Below are 17,775 nucleotides of genomic sequence, written 5' to 3'. Positions count from 1 at the left end.
GGGCTCAATTTTATGAACAGGTTAAGAGGTTTTAAGCTTCTACTCTAGTTTTCCAACTTATTTACTCCTACTTTATTAGTCAGTCATTAGTCAGTGTCCACCCGACTGGAAAATTACCAAGATGTCAAAGAAGACCATTTATAGTACTGGCATTTAACATTCACTTTAATCTTTGTATTTGTTAGTAAGCCTACACAGAGTGTGTGCAGCTGAATTTGATGAAGCTGTGTAAAGCTGTTGAACGGGTGAAGGAAGATGTCAGTTTTGAAGATCACATGAATACAGTAGATCAAGAAATCCATCTTAGATGAAGAACCGCTCTCTGCAAGTCCTTTTCAAATGACTTTACTGCCAATTGATCAGTTTCAGAAAAACCACAAACTTCAATGTTCAGCATGTTATCATACTCACCTCCCACAGTTGAGTATTTTAGTGTTTTCTCATCTCAGCTCTCTGTGGGTTGCCACAAATGTGTGTGTCTTCTGAAACAAACCAATGATTTAGTTATAAACACTACTTGGTTATGTTAGATTGTGGTTTATTGTTAATTACAGAAGCCGAGAGAGGTCGTGGTCGAGACTTTTTTTTAACACTGGTATTTCAAGATCACGAGATCATTATTTCATCATAATGGGAGAACTGACTTTGTTTTGTCGTAATAATGAAGTAATTATCCCGTGATAACGAGAAAACGCTCTTCGTTATCTCAATATAATGAGAAAATTAAATTGTTATCTTTAGGTAACCGCTGAAAAAAAAAAACAATAAGGGAAATGACCGCTCCCGGTTTCCGTAGTTAACGGTACCAGTGCTCTTTGTCAATAAGGAATGGGACATTAGCAGCAGCCTCCAGCGTCAGTAGCCCCATCCATAGCTGCTGGAATGCCACAGTGAAAGGCTTAAAAAGAGCAGATTACCAAACACAATCCAACTGTATTAAAACTGTGAAGTAATTTATTGACTGAAGTTGCTGCTTGAAGTTGGGTTTCCATCATTTAGCTAATTAGAAACATTTACATTTAATCGTTGCTGGTTAGCGACAGACACACAGACATTACCTGAAAAGGGCACATCTAATTATTCATTGTTTGGTCATATCATGTACAGCTGAAAGAAGCCTTTTTGAAACAGTTTAGGAAGCACAGTCCTTTTATATCTGTTGTAAAGGTCAACACCAGTAGAGATCACTGGTGTCCCTGTGTCCAACTGACACAATTTTATCATAACCCACTGAAAAAACACGGAAAAAGAAAGAAAAAAAGAGAGAGAAAGAAAGAGAGAATGAAAAGAAATCACAGTTTGTTGAGGTGTACTTAGACATGCTATTGTATTTAGCTTTGGAAATGGGGTCACTTGAATTACTCTTACTGAATTGGGGTCAGCTACCATTTGGGTCAGCTTGGTGTGCAACAGGTCTGGTTCTTTAACTAATATTAAAATATGCCATTTTTCTAGCAATACAGGATCCTGCATTTAAAGATCTGCCTTTAGCCACAGATTAGGATTATAAAAGCTCCAGTTTTAGTCATATTTTGTGATTGAAATCATCTTTGTTTAACTGTGATATATTTAAAGATCATAATCATTGTGCTGTCCTGCAACGGGATACAGCTTGTGCATCACTTCAACTCTACTTCTTTTGATTTATTGTCACCATACAAATGCTGACTATTGATCGAATATGTCTTTCATTTCTCTTGTACAGAAAATTCATTTTTAATGATTTAAACTCAAATTTTTAGGAAAGTTATGGAACAGTTGAAGTACTTTTGCTAATTAAGACTAGTGTGAGTAATCACTTGAAGGTGACGAGGCAACAGAATAACAAAGGTAAAACTCATAAAGCAACTCCTGTGAAACCAGTTAGTTTCCCTGGATTGAAATATATTCATGAGACTGTAAAATAGTGATGGATCGGCTGAGCTTTGGAGAATGTGAGGGTAATAAATTTACACAGCTGTTATTTCTTCATTATTGGAGCTAAGAGTGCTTCCCAGTATACAGCTTAAAGATCGCTTATTCTCCCAATCAATTTAAGATTAAAACACATTTTCTTCTCATTTGGTACTTTATAGGCCTACACCAGTGCATGGTAAATCACAAAGCCCAAAGTCAGGAGATGGAGGAGTCTTTCTCATCCACGTTAACACTGCCTGAAACAATTCTCCCGCAATCCAACCTTTTCATCTGTTACATGTCCTCAGACAAATCTAGTTAGTACGAGCCACTGCCTCAGAGTCCACCATTGTCTCACAAGATCCACTTATGTTTAATCTAAAATGTCTTAGCCATGAGCAAAGCTCTCAAAATGTTCTGTTTTTGGCTGCAAGAACAAACATAAGAATTATCATGCACTCCTGGCACTTGAGTAACTAAAGACCCAGTGGATTGCTTCATATTAATGGTAATAACATCACAGTAACAGGAACATTCTTAGTGTCAGGACTTTGTGTGGCAAATGTGCAACTATTCGCTTTGATCTCATGCTACCATTCCTGAGATGTCTCCAAACGGTAGGGACAATAAGCTCTCGAGACTTAAGACCAATATGAAAGCAGTAGTGTCATGTTTTAAGGCAGGAAACAGCCTTAGAAGAGTTCAAAGGATCAAAGGACAGTTTATTCACAAAAGTTGTTAAGTCTAAGACTGGATTCTGGTAACAGGAAAACTCATATTTAATGACAGACTGGTGACTGGGCGGTAAAGACAACAGGCTGTTATGTGCAGGGATGAAGGTGATGACGGACAGGTGGGCTTCGATGCCAACAAGCACAGCTGCAGATGAAGAGGGAGGAGAAGTCAAGTTGGCGATGCCAGAAACACGGTGGAGCCGTCTCACAGCAAAAAAAATTAGACTTTGTTGGTCTTACTGTGGTTTACGGTAATCTTGTGAGTTGTGAATAAACAGAAAACAGACGTATAACATAACAGGATCAGGCAGAATGAGGCAGCAGCCACCAGAGGCGCACCTCAGGTAAAACATGAGGGCAGCGGGAGGGGAGTGAGGGGACAAAAAGAAGTGTCTCTGTACTGCCCCTTCAAGGGGCAGTGCGGTGATCTGACAAAAAACACTTCTGTACAAATAAGCACATACTCAGACAGTCACAATATGAGGAAATATTCCACACACCCAGCAGAGAAAACATCTAAGGAGATTGCAGAACCTTCTAAAACTAAGTGAAGAACTGTCCAACCTTTTATTAAACACTGGAAAGAGCAGGGAGGCATCATCTCCCAGCAGGAAAAGTGGTCAGAACAAAGTCCTGAATTGTCAAAACTGACAATCACTTATTAATCCCATTTGGTGAAATCAGATGGTAAAGCGGCAGTAGATTTCAGGGTTTAACATTGAAAGGAAGAACATTTCCACTTGAACAATGTGAAGGAAATTAAAGCGACTGGGACTGAGTAGCTGTGTAGCTATCAGAAAACCACTAATAAGTGAGACTAACTGAATAAAAAGGCTTAAATTTGCTTGTCGGGGAGCATAAAGCATAGAGATTGGACTCTGGAGCAATGGAAGAAGGTCATGTGGTCTGATGAGTCCAGACTTAACCCTGTTCCAGAGAGATGGGTGCATCTTGGTAAGAGGAGAGAAGGATAAGATTATGCAGCCGTCATGCCAAGTGCCGACCTTACAAGCCTCTGGGGGCAGTCTATGACCTGTAGAGTAGGTCAGGTCTGGGTTTGCAACATCATGTCCAAAAAATCAGCTGACCACCTGAATATACTGATTGAGCAGGTTGTTCCAGCAGTGTGATTCCACAGGTATGTGGAAGGTTGCTGCAAAGCAACAAAATAATAGTGTGTGCGACTTTTTTAGTTGATGTTGACTTTCTTTCATTCCAATCTCAACAACTACACCACCTTATTTCTACAGCGGCCCAGAATGGAACCAGTAAGAGGCAAACATTGTTTCTTCCAAATACTGTAGTCTGAATTGGGGATGATTAATAAATACATGTTTTAATAAGCAGGTTATTTTAGCTACAAAATACAATCTTTTGTTAAAAAAACAAAAAAACAAAAAACACTCATTCAAAATAAACAAATAAATTAAAAATAAGAATTCAGATTATCAAAGGTGACCATTAAATATATAAAGCTCCTCTTGGCAAAGTAAGTTTGTTCAGCAGAACACAACACCAAGACCATAATTCTGCTTGCTTTAATGCTGGACAAAAAATAAATAAATAAATAAATAAATAAAAAAAGCTACAAAATATATTTATCAGAATTTGATATCAATGAAAATATATACATTTTAATGCATACATTTAAAATTACATTAAAAATGTATTTATGGAACTTTAGCATTCATTATTTAAAGTATTTTTAAGCATTGAAAAGTTTGGTTAAAATGACACAGAAGGGTGTTTACATTGAGAAATCTGTTGCTTAATTTTTGTTGGGACAGCTGACGAATACTCGGCCGATTTTAGATGGTAGAAATCTCTTTATGGGGCATTTGCAACTTTTACTTTTTATAAATGATTATGAACAGCGAGCATTTTCATAGTTCCCAATGTTACTGAAGGCAACTCCATACTGAGGAGAAAAGTCAGTGAAGCAAACAAAAGTTTCATCATATAAGCCTTTAAAGCCTTGAAGAAAACACAGAAAAGGGTGATAATGTTTATTTTCTATGTGATTTTGACTCTTCTACCAACGACCAGCTGCTTTTAGTGTCCCTGCAGTGTGAATCCAAGTGGAGAAAAAGCCTTAAACCAAGATAGTCCTAAGGGGAACCCTCCAGTCCTCATCACCTTCAGGGTGTCCAAATAACTGCCTGGTCAGGGAGCAACCAAAGAAACTGGGGCTTAAACAAACAAACAGAAGCAAAACTTTAAGAAGAGAATCTGCAAGAGGATAAAGATAAATTCTGTTGTTTTATAAAAATATGAAAAATAAATGTATTTTCTGAACATGAAAACATGTAAAGCTTACCCCCAAAATGGCTTTATGATCCTGTAAATGAGCACAATACAGCTGTTAAAGGTCAGTTCTTACAAAATACTTTAGAAACAAAAGGGCATGAAATGTAATTTTGGCAGTATAGCCAGCCCCATCAATTCACAGTTTTCAAAACATATGAAAGGTGGGGGCTTGGAATTAAGCATTAGTGCTTTGCTGTAGTTGGATAATGCAGCTTATATAAACAACAGAATAAGCAAAATATACACAAAAGACCTGAAATTAACCTCATCATCACAGAGTGAAGAGCATGATTGCAAACACAGGCGCCATTACACAATACTTTTTTTTCTTTTTTTTAAAAGAAGCTCTCACATCTGTCTAAACAGGATGATTGCTGCTAGTCTGAAGGGTCCTTCAGCGAGAGGAGCTCTGAGACAATGTAAGAGGCAGCATATGTGGGAGGTGCCAAATAAAACATTGCTGATTAACTTGTTCACTTCTCTGCAGTGATTGTGGTGTGTCTGTAGCTGTACTAATGCACACAACGCCTTTGTGTGGAACTACAGATTCACTGGCGATTTGTAAAGAAAATGAAAGGTTGCCTTTTTTCTGAGAAGAGCAGCAGCGTTTATGGCCACGTGAGTAACAGAGTCAAGGGAGGACAGGCTTTGTTGAAAGTGGCTGATCGAAACGATCTTTTAACAACATGACGATCTAATTATCCCCCTGTTTAACTGCTGATTACATAGCTAATAGCAACCATTTATCAGTACGCAACAGAGGAAGACTACCACAGTAAATCACTTGTCATGTTGCTTATTGTTATGTGAAACATCACTCATGCACAGCCCAGTAACGCAGCTGTTCAAAAAAATTTCTAGCTTCACAATTATCAATCCTCACACAAAGAAAAAAAAACAACTTTTTACAGGCTTCATGAAAATGAATAAACAAATAAGAGAAGAAATCGGTCCTGTGCTTGATCCAAAACATCCTGCCGTGGATGAGTTCACCATCTATAACAGCCTGCATTTATTCTTTCTTTATCTTATGTCTCTTTCTCACAAAGTTCCCGGTAAACCCAAGCAAAAAGTGTAGCCCATGGTATTCCTTTCCTTCATCTTTTTCAGAGGAATCATTCTTTAAATGTCTGCGTTAAACTTATTTTCTCAATTATCTCCCTAAACATTTGCTGCGAGAAAAGTAATAGTGCTTAAATTGCCTTAATGTGGTCAAAGCTGTTGATATTTCGAAGGTAACGTTTTAGCCATTTGTGCTTTATAGTCCATATAAAATAGTGGTTTAAACTAAAGTCCATAGAACTAAAGTGAGACTCACTAAACATGCACACTATACAGCATGTGTTGTTTTCCGCTTCTGAGTTATGGCAATACCACACAATGGATGATAGGACCATAGGCTTATCAATAATGCATAAGATAGTGAGAGAAATGACAAGCACTCTGCTGGTAGGTTCTCTCCAGAAGCAAGCCATAAATTTGCAGGGCAATAATAATGACTCTTCTCAGGGAAATAAAGGCCACCCTCTGCTCCCCATAGTCATAAACCTGACTCACTCTTCCATTGGTTGGAAGAAAAATGCTTCCTCTCCCACCACACAGGAGTCATACACAGGAGGTACTTCAACCAGCCAACTTGATATGCAATCATCTCTCTTTACAGAGGAAAGAATACAATTTCAGCTTTTATATTAGCTATTTTCCTATTATGCCTGTGGAGGTGGGGAGAAAGAGTGAGCACAGTCATAATTAAATGAGGCTCACTTCAACAGTTTGGACAAAATCAAAAATCATTTCTACTTTTTTTTTTCTTTCTTTTCACCACATTTTAATCCTGTAGTGTGTGGCATGCTTTTGTGAGAGCTTGTATTCCACTGTTTTTTTTTTTTTTTATTGTTATTCAGAAAAATCTTTTCTGTTGGACAAAGGCTTGCAAAATGTGCAATGAAAATTTTATTTGTGTGGTGAATTTGTACAATTTGTGATCACACCACCAACAATCCCACAATCTGTGAGCATTAAAACAAATTTGCATAATAAATATGGATGCTGTGTCTTTTCATCAATTCGCAGAGGCAATCAGGTACCGATAAACAAGTCATTGCATAAAAGCACATCCCAGTTTTAACATGAAAAATAAATAATTGATCAAAACAGTCATAAAACTGAAAACTAATTCTGTTTTTGTAAAACTGATGAGCACAAATCTGTCCTCCGTGGGGTTTCCTGTTTGGCGTGGGCGAAAGTCAAGGTGCAGAAACTACAGGTTATCATTTCAGAAAAAAGCCCAAATAGTATTTGTAACCGAGTAGGTGAATAGTTTTTGAGCTCAATATTTAGCTGAAAAACAGAAATAATAACGCCAGAGGGTTTCACACCTCAGGTCACCTTTATGCAGCTGCTGAGAAGTGCAGAACACGTTTACAGTTTTATAAAACACTTTCACTAATTTGAAAATAAAATTACATTCAGTAAACTTACATTATGAGAAGACATTTCAAATTCATAAAACACATCGGTAAATTAAACAACAAACATTTTATGAAACAATTTTAGAAAATAATAAACACTTATGCAAGTGCCAAACACAAGTCTTCACGTGGAAAAGCACAAATGAAACTCATGGAGTGAATTAGCAAACGATCACGGAAAGAGAGCATCTTCAATACTGGAAATGACGAGGTGATGACCTCATCTTGTACTTTAAACAAATGATTTGTAGTCCAGCTACAGCCGGAGGTCAGCGGTGGGTTTCTGAGAGCAAGAACTGCAGGGAACAAGTTTTTATGAAACAGTTCACAAAGAAAGAAAAGGTGCAAATTATCAACATGTTTTCAATACATCAATCTAATTTTGTTTTCAAATGTCTCTATGTGTTTAATGAAATGTTCATGTGCTTTTTGATCTGGACTTTAAAGATTAAAGTCCCATGTTACCTTTACGCCCCTTAAAAAGCACAAACTTGTCCCAATACAGCAACATTTTCTCCAAAGCTCAGTAAAAGTCTGAAACTAGTGAATCTACATCAGATAAGTTCACAACGTGGATCTCGTGGATGTGGTTTCTTTGCCTGCAACGTGAGGACGTGCCTTTTGTTGCATCTGCAGGGAGGAGGCTGTGAGCTCTAGTAAAAGTTTCTTGTGACACAGAGAAGCACAAGTTCATCTCCACACCACATTTGAGAGTGAAAAACTTGGTTTGACGCTGTATGAGGCATTTTGAGTCATTTTCACCTACAAAATGCTGATTCTAAATTTAAAAAAAAAAACAAAAAAAAAAACACCAAATTTGACTACAGTTGTTTTCATTACAGTTAAGTAATGCTTGTTGCTTCTAACTGTAAAAAAAACACATTTTCACATGGAGGAATTGTGAGTGAACAACACCAAAGCTGGCTCTTTGGGAATGATGAAGCTGGGACGTCAACCTGAACCGAGTTGCAGATTATGAAACTCAACTTCCCTAGTCTTAAATAGAGATGTACTGTATAATCCAGGTACCATAAAGTATAAGTCCTGTCAAGCAGCTGTTACAACCAGTCAATAAAACAGCTTATTTTAATTAGATCAGCTGCACTGCAAGGTAAATGAGCCTGTTAGTGAAAACACTTGTTCTAAATGTAGAGGTAAATCCAAAAACGTGGCAGGACTTTTACTTTTACTTCTACTTTACACGCCTCTAAATCTTATTGCCACTGCTGCTGTCAGTTTAGAAACAATGCAGTGGGGAGTAAATATAATGTTGTGGGCAGAGATTTTTCTGTTCAGCCGAGGCAGAAGAAACGCAGATTGAAGTTTGCATCAGGAGGAAGATGAGATGGTGATCAGAAATTTGCAACAGCTGCTTTCCATTTCCATCCACAGCATATCTGGTATATTTTTAGGCCACTCTTGCTATCATTTTCACTTTTTTTCTGTTTAAGAAAATTGTGCTTAAGGTAGCTTATTTAGATCTCGTATACAGGCGGCTGAAATGAGTTTCCTCCACAGGGTGGCCGGAATCTCCCTTAGAAATAGGGTGAAAAGCTTGGTGATCCAGGAGGGGTTCAGAGTAGAGCTGCTGCTCCTTCACATTGAGAGGAGCCAGTTGAGGTGGCTCAGGCATCTGTTTTGGATGCCTCCTGGACGCCTCTCTGGTGAGGTGTTCCAGGCACGTCCCTCTGGGAGGAGACCCCGGGGAAGACCCAGGACACGCTGGAGGGATTATGTCTCTCAGCTGGCCTTGAAACGCCTTGGGATCCCCCCGGAGAGTTGGCAAATGTGCTGGGGAGAGGGAAGTCTGGGCTTCCCTGCTTGGGCTGCTGCCCCTGCGACCCGACCCGGCAGAAAGCGGCAGAAAATGGATGGATTGGTGGCTAATTTACCTTAAAGAACATTTCTGACCTAAGTGCCTTTACACTTGTCCTGATGACAGGTGCAGAGGGTGCAGGGCCACACAGAGAGACAAAAATCATTTCTATGGTCTCCTATGGACAATTTGGGGTAAGCAGTTAACCTAACATGCATGTCTTTGGACGGTTGGAGGAAGCCAGAGTACCCGGAGAGAACCCACGCATACATGGGGACAACATGCAAACTCCGAACTGAAAGGCCACTGTCCAAACCTCACCCCCAAGCTGAGGCTCAAACCAGCAACCAGCCTGCTGTGAGGCTAACCATTATGCCACCGTGCAGTCCTGCTGCCAAGACATGCAGGCAAAATGTGATTTCTCACAAATAATGTTGGAATTATTCAAACTCAGCCCATCTCAGCTGATATTCTCTTACATGCTCACTTAAGACAGGTTTCATGTCTTGCTTTGCATGTCCTTTGATAATTGCGTCTCTTTATTTTTCCCTCTAGGAGCATTGCTTTTGGTCCAAATCAGAGAAAAGTTCAACTTTTCAAGCTGTGCTGCAGATCAAATCAAATCGCATGAATGATGTCACATCTCTGCAATCACAAATGTCAAGCATGCCCATGATGTAGCGCGACTACATTGTTTATGTGTGAGTCCTGCCCTCAGGGTTATGGGAGTCTTCAGCTGCTCTTTGGTATGATTATGTTTAGCCATCAAAGCTTTTTCATTAGATTAAGGAAAAGATCAAGCTTTGATTCAAGACAGAGCTTTTCATTGTGTTAACCGCATCCTACAAATTTCCCTTTTCAATTTTCTGACAAAGGAAATGTGACAAGCCTTGCTCCAGCAATATCTGAAAACATAAATTGCATCTTGTAGAATGAGCTGTAAGCAAACAGTCATTATAGAGTTTGATGTGAAACCAGGCAGGAACATCAATATCCAGGAAAGAAAATGTTAAAAAGATGTAGAGTAGGATAGAAAAATGCTTAATATTGAACAGTTAGGACCAAAAAGTACTCCATGCGACTGTCATTGGGCTTTTTTTGCTGTAGAAAAATACACAAAATGCAGTTTGTCTTTAGTTAAGTGAAATTATAATTGCTATTACTTTGTATTTAAGACAAAGCAAACACAATCATATAGCTGTCTCAGAAAACAAGTTTATGACTCATAAATAAAAGATGCTGTGTGAGTTTCCCTGTGTGAAGAAGCTTCCCATTGTCTTCCCAGAAAGTTTTTCTTTTTAGTTGACTGCTGCTGGTGAGGTTACTCCAGCTGTTGAAGTCATATTCAGTCAGCAGTGGCCCCGAACAAATACTCTGGGATGGAGAGTGCCGGGGCAAGAATCCATAATCAACTCCACTGAGCTGCCTTTAGAGTGCAAACAGCAGGTATCAAACAGTTTAGGGTCCATTTGTTGTGCTGAGTGCTTTCCACAAAGGTTGCATGAGACACTCTGACCTTGTTCAGGGTTGAACAAGGTTTTTGCTGAATCTCTTTTCGGGCTGCAGGAAAGGCCAGCAGAGATGTGACATATCTCACTGATTTCTTCCTGAATAATGTCCCTTTGCACTGCTGTTATAGCAACTTGATAAAAATAACATAAAGTGTCTGCTACTCTAAATACTAAAACACTTTCAGGCTATTTTCTGGTATTTTGAGGCAGAAGAGAAAAAAAGGAAAGAAATTCAATAATTCCACCATCAGTTTTTTTTAGGAAATACATCCGTTGTGTGCATTCCCGACATTTAACACATGTTATACGTTATGGGAACATGACTGAATGATTATGTCTGCGGCATTCAGGTGCTGTTGTAAACATATGAAGGACAAATGCAGCTTCATCTCAGGAGATGAATGGGAAGAATACTGACAGTTTCATTTGAGCTCGGCATATGATATGATTGAGCCAGCATTACTACAATGTGCCATGTCAACCACAGGAACTGAGTTGGACACAATAAACTCAGTGAAAAAGATTGATTGTGACTTTGGGGAGAAAACGTCCTCCCGCAAGATTTCTTTGCTTTTCAAAATCCCTCAAGAAACCATAATCTCCCCTTTTACTGCTGTCGTATCGGCGTGCGATCTTTAAGACAGCAAATGCAAGAGTCACACATCACATATGCTACATGCTGTACGTTTAATCTCAATTATTAACGCACTCTGTGCACTTAAGCAAGATAACAGCTGACTGCTGATAACGTTTTTAAAAGAAGGAATAAAAGCCACTTTTGTACTTGTGTTTTTCTTCACCTGGATGCCATGAGAGAGAAAGAGCAGATTGTTACAGTAGCAAATCCCAGGAGGCACAGAGGCACTTACTGGATTGGAACGGTGAAGCCTAGAGGCAGAAGGCAACAGCATCTGCTCTCTCTGGAGACTGTCATCAGCAGTTTGGGCTTAAAGAATGGCTACTTATGTTGAAATGTCTACATGCAAGCTCAGTTTTTTTTTTTTGTTTGTTTTTTTTTTTTTCAATCTGACACTGGAAAACTTTAGCTAATTTGAAAATGTGATAATATGCATGTAAAGATATTTGATTTGATGGCAGGAAGACATAGCGTAGCTCAGAGTAAATGTCAGCCAGACTGACAGAAATGGCAGGGCAAAGTCATTTGTATTTCCAGCCTTAAGTCAAAACTTGAAAACATCACAGATCAAAGCGTGCATTACGCTTGCAAACTGTTAGCTTTTCATTCTGCTTTTCACCTGAGTTTTCATATCTCACCTCAAGTTTCTGTCCTGGAAGTTAATGAGCTGTTTTGCCTGAGAGAAATGCGCCCCAGTCTTATCCAAGACAAAGATATAATGGAAAAGATTGATATCCGTAAAATAATCTATTAAATGTTAAGATCAACGCGTGTAAAAGGTGAGACACTCAATTTCCATTAAATATGAGGAGCTCAGCGAAATGGAAAACATCCCACTCAAGACTTCAGCTATTCTAATAGCAGGCTGGGCTGCTTCTCGCCACTAAGACATTAATACTCCACTGAATAAAATTCAAAGGCCAGATTCTCACACTACCTTCTATGAAGATAATCTCATTTCTTACTTGGCTGAATTTGAGAGTTGGCTCAGACAGATAAAACAGACACCAACCGTTTCCCATTGACCTTTCCATTGTGGAGCAGGGGAAGCTTCTGAAAACAAAAACACTCCATGAAAATGCAAATGAATCATTTTAAAGGCATGCCTCACTGTTTCACTGTAAGATGCTGGCTGGCAGTGATTTATTGATCTCAGAGAAAAGAAATTTGGGCTGTTAAACCAACAGCAAGATAATATCTCCCTCTATTATTGAATCTTTGAAACTGCTGGCACACCACTTGTCTTTCTTGTGTCAGAGCACAGCAAATAAACAGATTGTGCAAGAAAGGGGTATGGGAGGATTTCTGTGAGATTACAGCTAGAATGCCTGTAGATGTGTATGACTTTTATCTACAAGAATCAACCAATGTTCCCACTCCCCGCCCTGTGGTAATACATGACATGATCTGCTATATGACATCTTCTCCATGTCTGATAGAAATCGGCCTCCTGGGCATGGTGTCATTGTAATCAGCACTAATATCATCGCAAAATGTCAGGTTTTTTTAAAGTCAGTGAAACCTTTTGTGATTCCCGTTATGACAAGAGTAGGCACAGCTGAGGGGGAGGCTAAATAGAAAACTTCTCCATAGTTCTTCCTGAGACATCTCCAGCTCTCCCACCCTGAGCAAAACACAACGATTTATTGACATTTTCACTCTGCTGAGCCACCCTCCAGACACAGTAGCAACAAACACCTTATCTTGCATGCCGTTTGGAAGGGAAATTTGACATGAAATTGGACAGGCGTTAAGACTAGATCTATATTGTAGCTATTACTTGTGAAACACATGGCCTTATGCATGTCTCTGCAAATATTGGACAAAGCACATTGCCTTGAATGTGTCCTAGCAGAACCTCGTCTTTGTTGGTGTGTAAAATTTAGACCAAAAAGCCCACGGGAGCCTCATGGGCTATCTGCTTCCTGGCCATAGCTGTACACACCATTTTAGATTTGGAAGACAACTCGTGAACTTTACAACAATAGTTGTCATTTTTTTACTTTTCAGGGGGCAGCCGTCAGAACCATTCAGGGAGGAGTCCGTAAAATCAGCCGTGCATGAACCTTTCTCAGACAGGAACTGGTGGTCTGTTGGTCAAGAAGGAGAATAAATATGTTTGACTGTTTTATTGCAAAGCCGAGATTCTAGATGTAAACTTGCTTTACTTCACAGCGATGTTGGTATTAAATAGAACTATTAATCATGTAGATGTGCAGAATTATTTGGGATGCAAAAGAAAACAAATTTCTCATTTTTGCATATTTTCAAATCTCCTGAGATGATGAGAAGTTACTAATAATGATTCAACAAACAAGAATTTCTTATGCCACCATCTGACTGAGTTTATTGCCTGCATCCTTATTTGTTCCCTGTTCACTCCCTGCAGTTTCATCAACATTTCACAACATCCTATCGCTATTCATTCTCGCGAGTCAGTGTTAATGAATGTCTGCATAAAAATAGTAACTGGCATGTGCACTTTTTACTGCTTTTTTTTCTCAAAGCAAGTTCTTTCTGGAAATCATCTCTGAAAAATGAAATTATATGCTAGTGACATGTTTGAAAATATTTCTGTCTTCAGGGGAAATCGGTGGGCTTGAATCCTTCCGATGGCAGGAAGGAAAGTATTGAGATATGGGCCTGCAGAGGGGTGTTTTGCTGAGATGGTTACTAAGTGAGTGAATTGACCCAGAAGTATCTAAGTGAAAGCCTCAGTAAGAGCCAGTTGAATTCTCTAAATGCTAAAGAGAGATGCTCCAGTGTGTCCTGTCTGGTCTATTCTAACACAGCACACACTGGGCCATTTTTCTTCTTAAAAGGAAAGGAGATAATGCCATCTCAACATTCCTCGCTGCAGCAATGTTTAAAGTGCCACACATATACAAATAGATAAACATGCCATGCTCAGTGTGGAATATAGTTTACATTTGTGGCTTTTCAGCCCCTTCTGTGGAATATCTACACCCAATTTCAGTCCAACCTCACCAAAATTATGTATAAGTACATTTGTCCATTCATCCAAAACCACAGTGGTGCCACAATCCAACATCGTGATGGCAGTGCATCCTTTAATTGTTGTTTTCTGCTAGGCAGCGTTTACTTTGCACGAATTATGTGGTTGTTCAGAACTGTCTAATTTTTATCAAATGTAGACCTAAACATGTACTTTAAACTATTAACTCTGACCTCTAATTGATGAAAACTCAGTAAAGTGGAGGAGAAATAAAAAAGTGAAATGGCAGAATAAAATATTGTCCAGGATGACAGTCTCTTTATCAAGTAACGTCTTCCACCATCCCCACCTTCCTCTCTATACGTATTAAGTCTAATTTCACACGGTGACACTTGGAAAGAAAATGTCATCACTTGAAGCCCCATCTTGCCTTCAGTAAAGCTCTAATTCTTCATGTTACAGATTTAACAGTGTTAAACTTTTTTCTCCTTTTTTCCTCAGGTCTTCCTTAATAAGTGCAGTTGTACATGTTGATCTGTCTTTCCTGTCGTCTCCACCCCAACCAGTCGAGGCAGATGGCTGCCCTCCCTGAGCCGGGTTCTGCCGGAGGTTTTCTTCCTATTAAAGGGGAGTTTTTTCCTTCCCACTGTCGCCTCGTATATGCTCAGGATGTGGGATTGGATCGAAGTCATGACTCAATGCAATCAGTTGGTTTCTATTATAGGATATGTATGAATTGGCTCGAAATGCTGTGTATGTTGATTTGTGTATGTAAAGTGCCCTGTGACAACATTGTTGTGAAGTGGCGCTATACAAATAAGGCTGAACTGAATTGAATTGAATTGGAAACATGCCTCTGAGATTTTGCTCCATATTGACATAATAGTGTCACACCATTGCTGCAGATTTGTCGGCTGTATATCCATGATGAGAATCTCCTGTTCCATCACATCCCAAAGGTGCTCCTTTTGATAAGATCCGGTGACTGTGGAGGCCGTTGGAGTACAGGGAACTCATTGTCATGATCTGGAAGCCAGTTTGAGATTATTTGAGCTTTTTGTTATGTTACGTTTTTTTGCTGGAAGCAGAAGATGGTTACACTGTGGTCATAAACAGATGGACATGGTCAGCGGAATTACTTAGGTGGCTGTGGCATTTTAACAATGCTCAACTGGGCCCAGCACGCGCCAAGAAAATATCCCCATGGCATTACACCAGCAGCAGACTGAACTGTTGATACCAGACAGGATGTGTCCATGCTTTCATGAGGTTTAGCCGGATTTCTGACCCTACCATCTGGATGTGGAGCAGAAATGGAGACTGATCACACCATGCAATATTTTTTCAATCCTCTATTGTCCACTTTTGGTGAGTCTATGTGAATTGTAGTCTTAGTTTCCAGTGTGATCTTCTGCGGCTTGGCTACATACTGCTTTGGTTTAGAGAAACCCTAATGGAGGCATAATGGTACACAAAAATACCCTCCGAAATTCTGTTGGCTAGGAGTAAAAGATGACACAAACTCCAGCATATTTCAAGTGAAGGATGATCAATTAATCTGATATTCCAGCTGAGAGTTTTTTCATTATCATCTTTTTGATCATTTATAGTCTAAAGTTGGATGGCATAAAGGATTGCTGCTTCAAGGTTGGACGTGTGTGTTCAGAGATGGAATTCTTCACACTTTGGTAGGAACCAGTGGTTATTTGAGTGACTGTTGCCTTTCCATCTGCAACTAGTCTGCCCATTCTCCTTTGACCTCTGACATCAACAAGGCTTTTTCATCCAGACAGCTGCTGCCCACTGCATATTTTCTAAGCTGTGATGGCTACTAAAGATGGTGTTTTGTTTTAAAAATATGGATTTAAAGAAGTAGTCTTGTACAAACTATGTTGAGGAATTGTAAATAGAGTTTGTTGCTCCTGTTGTGCTTCAAGAATTCAAAACTATTCTGTGTGGACTCTCTGAAACGGATGGCTTGAATGAAAAATCATCCCTTGTGTGTCTAAACAAAGCCACTACATGGGATCCTGGGATATGTAAACAACTGACTACCCCATCTTTGGAAGGTATTGTGTTGCACCCCTGTAAAGGGGAATAATGACAAAGACACAGACACGTGTTGCTGCCGTCACGTCCAGTCTTGGAATGTATTTTTCTCACAAGCATCATATTTTCAGCAATACATCTTTATAAGAACATATTACAAAATAAAACAATAAGATTAAATTATAACTAAGCACTAGCTGCCAAAATCACAGCACAAGCACAAACCATATACAAGCTAATAAAGCTGACATTAATGGAAAATTATATTGCAGATCACAGTAGTTTAATAAAACTCTTAAGTACTGAACATTGCACACAGAAAGTGCAGTCGTATCCCTCATGGCGCGACCCGTTCGACGCATGCAGCTAGCAAGAAAATTGTAACAGTTCAAACTTAGATGAAATTAGTTCTGTGGACGGATTTCACTTCCAACTCATCTTTTGAATAACAGAGAACATAAATACAGATGTAAAATGACTAAAAGAAAACAGAGATTTTACACTATAATATATAGTTCCATTTTACTCCAATCCATTCTATCCATTACAATTGCACAAATCTGAAAAACAATTCAGCAGTTTATGCTATCTGACTTCCCCAAATACAGTAAGCAAGTCCCAACCCTCTCCACATTCTGCCAACGTCGCAGACATTAATGCAGTGATGTAAAGTAGTTTCGCTGTGGGTATTCTTCTCTCCTTCCTGAACTGGGAGTGCACCCTGTCTTCCTGAGCGAGCATCAAAATAATAACACAAAGTCTTTGTGGTGTAGAGATGGCGGTGTGAGCTGCAGGCTTTGGGCATGTTCTGCATGCAGGTGATATTTATTCACATTTAGCAAATATATATATTTACTTGAGAAAACAGGAGTCACTTCCCTGTCTTTTACAGGATGATCATTGTGTCTCCATCATGAAGTGAAGAACTCCCCCACTGGAGGTGAAGATTACCTTCTGCACCATAGATCTTATTGTTTCTCTACACAACCCACTTTCAATTTTCCTCGCCACTCAGCTTGAGAAAACATGTTTTTGTTTTTTTTCCTCCACGTCATCTTTTATGCACCTTCCTGTAACAACAAGACTGAGAAAGGTTTTAATTCTTTCCCTGTTTCACATTCTTGTATCTGGCAAAAAAAACCTCTTGGTTTTCTGTTGTAAACTCATGGATATTCTTTTGCTCAGTATTTTCTAACTAGGCGGAATAGATGAACAGACACACACACTTACATAAAAGCACAAACCAGATAGTTGCCTCAGGAGAAGCACAAATGAATTCTAAATGTAAATAATTGTTGATCATGTGGTCACAGCAGATTGAGTGGTGCCAGCTTCTCCCTGATTTGCAAACAGTCAGTAGCACATGATCAGATGGAGTCCCACTATGCCATCTAATCC

The sequence above is a fragment of the Telmatherina bonti genome, assembly GCF_933228915.1.
Source record: "Telmatherina bonti genome assembly, chromosome: 4".
NCBI classification, from domain to species: Eukaryota; Metazoa; Chordata; class Actinopteri; order Atheriniformes; family Telmatherinidae; genus Telmatherina; species Telmatherina bonti.
The sequence above is the reverse complement of the archived record's forward strand: the minus strand, read 5'-3'. Positions refer to the sequence as shown.